This window comes from Sycon ciliatum, chromosome 8 (genome assembly GCF_964019385.1).
Source record: "Sycon ciliatum chromosome 8, ocSycCili1.1, whole genome shotgun sequence".
Lineage (NCBI taxonomy): Eukaryota > Metazoa > Porifera > Calcarea > Leucosolenida > Sycettidae > Sycon > Sycon ciliatum.
This window is the reverse complement of record NC_088650.1, coordinates 2,953,356-2,958,130: the sequence shown is the minus strand read 5'-3', so window position 1 is coordinate 2,958,130 and position 4,775 is coordinate 2,953,356.

Genomic DNA, 4,775 nt, shown 5'->3' with positions numbered 1-4,775 from the left:
AAAGAGTTAATGTCAACGCCACGTATATTCCTGGTCAGCCGCGACGTCGTGGATGACGCGGGTGGAACGTCAACGGCAAGCTGAATAAAGGCTTCCACAGCGCTGTGGTCACTAATATCAGTGGGCACAACCGTTGCTAGGGACACTAGCGCCGGGTTGGTCAATATGAGATCGATCATCGTGCCTTCAGGGCACTGTGGAGTTTCACGGGTCGGCTGCATGACGATGTTCTGGAGGCCAAACGCAGCACAGAGGTCGGTGAGGTGTTTGTGCTGGGGTGCCGGATGGGCTGGGTCCATATTTACATTAAAGTCTCCAACTAGGGTCACGGAAGAAGACTGCACAGCTGCTCGTACAATATCTGCTTCCAAATCTGCCCAGTAAGACACTGGCTCCCCCGGTGGCCGGTACACGCAACCAACCAGGTGTCGACCTGGTTTTCCGTTTATTTCTACCCAGACTGTTTCTGTAGATTCAGAATGCAGATCTGGGCGGGATCGAACTGGGAGATCTTGACGGTAGTAGAAGCAGACTCCGCCACCCAAGCGTTGAGTGCGGTCTTTTCGAATCAGATTGTACCCGTCAATACTGAGCTCTCCGTCTGTAATCTCGGGATCTAGCCATGTCTCTGATAGACCCAAGATGTCGTACTGACGCGTGCGGATGAGGCTCGCAATCTCTGGCAGTTTGTATCTTAAACTACATGCATTGAGCGTGGCTATTTTGATGCCAGACTGAGTCGGCGTAGATGCATGGGGTATAAAAGGTGGTGCATGAGGATTGAGAGGGAGAGTCATAGTAGGGGCTAAAATGTTGATGCAGATAGATACAGACAAATGTGGAATAAGCCAATGAGACAAACAATGCAAGGCGCGCAACCTCTAACAACTTACAAGCTGTCCCTTCGCCTGCTCCCGAGCTTTCGCTGTGGCATACTCATCCGAAGCCTTGTGACGAGTTGACGAATGGCTTTGCTCTCCTCACTCTCAGTCACCTGGACTCCTTGCTTTGTAGCCGGAGTAATAACACGTGCTGGGAACGTGTGTTTCCCACGAGCCAGCTTGAAGCCTTGGTCATCGGGTGATGGGTGACCAGCTTTGCCTCTACTCATCGGGAACGCGGGTGTGGATGAAGATGTGGGGGCAGTCGCCTCGGTTCGAGCACTCGTGCAGGGAGTGTGAACTCCCAACGCATTGGCGTACGTCCAAGGTTGTGGTGCATCAGGGACATGATCCTGTGCCTCCTTGTTCACACTGCCTTCTTGTTGCTGTTTTGCTGGTGTTGGTAGCGCTGCCACTTCTTGGTTTTCCTGCCCCTGCCCAAGTGGTTCTTGGGGTGGTCCAAGCTCGCTTGTTGACGTTGCAGCTCCTGGACTGGGCTTGGTGCCCTGCTGCGAGATCGCCCTGCAATCCCTCGCCACGTGGCCGGGGGTGCTACATTTCCAGCACGTGGGGGTCTGCCCTTTGTGCCAAACTCGCAGTTTGTACCGGCCTACGGTGATGGAGCTGGGGACAGCGATTGTGGGTACCATGGTGTAGTATACGATACCTGTACTGAAGGTGCAGCCCTCAACCGTCTTTTTCTCGTTTTTCGCGGGCCCCAAGAGTGTCCCAAAACGACTCAGTGAAGACGCAATGGCCGACAGCGCCATGTCCTCCGGAACTCCAAACACATGCACCGTTTCAGCAGTGCCATCCCCTGGCAACAATTCCAAGGTCTTCCCTTGGGCCGACAGTCCGCGGGAGAGCAACGTGTCACGGGCAGCTGTCGAGGCAAGAGTTACTTTGCACGTACCTCTCCTGCCCTGAATATCAATAACTCGGATGTCCGTGCTCCGAACCCCTGCTCCGAGAAGCAGCTTGACGAAGAAGGCATGGTCCTCTGACGCAAAATCCTTACTAAGGTTGATGCAGCAACTCCTGGAGGTACTGCTAGACATACTTGGGACATGAGCTAAGAAAACCGCAGAACGAGAAAATCTGCATCCGCACTCAAATTTGAAAAAATGGTTCGCGGGTCGTGTGCTTGTGAGTGTTGTGTTGTCGTCAAGAGCCCCAAAAAGGACAACCAGTATGACGAAGTCAGGAGAAACACAGCTGCGATGCGGACTTTTCTTGCCTGATCAATGACACTACAACTGAAAATGGCTTCAAATTCGGAAAGAAACAACAACGATCCTGCACGCGTGGACCTACCTTTCGTCTTCTTGTAATCAAAAATCAATGAAAAATTCGAAAACTTTGTCCGACAATTTTTTTGTATAATAAGCAAAAGCCCGGTTTCCGTGGGAATCCGTGTCGTTATTGAGTTTTCCTGGTGGTTTTGTGACGTAGACAAATGCGTCAAGCCGCGGCAGTCATGAGCTGCAAAAAAAACAAAACACTGTGTGACCCCACGTCTCCGTCGAGTGCTGCGGCTTGACGCTGCGTCCAGCTTCAAACTGCCGTAGTGTGACCGAGGCCTAAGCCTTTTCTTGCAGAAAATGGCACTAGCATTATACTTCTCTGTCCCTCCAGGAACTTGCGATTCCGCGGCCGCGTTGTTTTCCGCGATTTGAACAAAAGTCCGTGATATCCGCGATATTTGAAAAATCATCCGCGTTATTGTAGAAAACTGTCCTTGATACTTGAAAAGCACCGCGATATTTCGAAAAGCAACCGCGATATTCGAGTCTTTCTTCGATGTTGTTTAGTTCTTGAAGCTCGTCAGTAGTTTACTTGTGAGATCGACACCAGAATGGAGAAGTTTCTGGGCAAATCAGCGGCTGACAAGTCACAAAATAAGGCTCGCGTCGAGTGTTGTCCGAGGATGGAGGAAAGCTGTCTTGCAAGCTCCTGTCAGGCAGTTGAACACAGACAGTCAGCGCAGCACACGTTCTGCATGATCTGTTTTGTCATGCATGATTTATGCTGTACGACTCGTACATCGTACTCCACTACAGTATAGTACAAGTAGCAAATCGGCCGCAATTTCACCACAATAATCCCGCAATATTTGACAAAATCCGCAATATTCCCCGCAATTTGTGGCATGTTACCTCGCAACTTTTTCCGCGATATTTCCGAAATGTCTCCGCAAGTTTCTGGAGGGACAGACTTCTGCTGGGGAAACATGTGGTTAGTGGTGGTGATACTTTTTTATACGCAGGTCATTCTGTGCATGTTGCTGTTGCAGAATTTCAGGACTGTCATAAAATTGTCTTGCCTTTCAGATATTTCAGATTTACTTGAGAAATGTAGCCAGGTGCGTGTCGTGATGTTTTTGTTGATTCTGTGTTTAAAATTGTTTATAGTCATGGGTTATCGTGATAAGGTCATCCTGCATCATATTGCACTGAAATCGTCATCCTGTTGATGTCGATACAACTTTTGGAAGTAGTTCAATGACTTCAAACTGTTTAGTCCACGATTTTCTAAAACAACACAGCAAAGGAGGAACAATAAACATGTATTAAAATGTGAACAAATACATAGTTGAGTCCGGTACCTCGTTCCAACAACTACACTGATCCTGAGGATAAAAGGGGCAAGGCCATTGGAGGTTGGAGGTCATTATTATCAAATTGTCAAATTTTTGATAGGGCAATCCCACAGGCCTAAGGCCTTCTTACAGGGTACCCTGGAGGTACTGAGAGATAAACAAGGCACTCCATAATAATAAAATGGTACACATCTTTTGCCGTGAGTATGAATGATATCCAGTCGAACCTCTTTAGGACGAACACCAAGGGACCGATGGTATTTATTCTGTGAGTTTGTCTTAACCTATTTTATAACCAGTGAATACATTTCTCCAATAGACATACGAATAGATTTTTCTACAGCGAAAGATTCTAAGCCACACCGACTCGTCTCGTATGAAACAAATGAGTCACTGAACCGTTCTTTAGCAACATGACGGCAACTGAAACAGCAACAGAGAAAGTACGATACATGTACAGCACATTCTTGCAGGTACTACAAACAGATTGCAGATCGTAATTTTTGCTTTGGCGGCACGCAACTTTATGTGGGACAGTGCAATCTCGGCGGTACTCACAAATCAAACAGCCCAGACTCGAGTAAACAAATCCAATCATACAAGTACGAGATTTTCACGAGACGAGACTGCACCCATTGGCTTGTTTCGTATGAAGCAAACAAGTCACTGAACCTCTCCATAATGGAGATTTTCCCTGATATGCGAATTTATTTTGCATACTCGGTCAATGGGTCCTTGAACCTTTCCCTCCAGATTGGGAACTGCCAACGATAGCATGCCACTGACCAGTGCCTTACTTGTAACGTACCAATGTACAATGAACATGAGTATTTCGACAACACATCTAAGCCTCAGCAGCAACATAAGCCTTACCGTCAAGAAGGTGAACTCGCGTTCTTCGCACACTGTAGGCAAGGGCAAAGAGATAAAAATGGATCTAAATCCGAATAAAATCAGCACACGTTTCCGTAAATGAAAGGGTGAGCATAAGCAAATGAATCGAAGGAAACTGGTCAACTCAGAGATCACTTGTCATCGAGTATTCCGTAAAAGGAGGCCTCGGCAGCGGAAAAGCTAAATTTAGAAAAGAGATCCTGTCAGCTTTTCCATTATTTATTGCATTCCGCCCAAAATCAGCACACTTTTCGTAAATGAAAGAGTCAACACAAGCAAATGAATCAAAGGGAACTGGTCAACTCACCTGTCATTGAGTAATATTCCGCGAAAGGAGGTCTCAGCAGCGCCGAAACGAAATAAGCCAGGCCAGGAGACAAAATATCCGAAACAGCTCATGC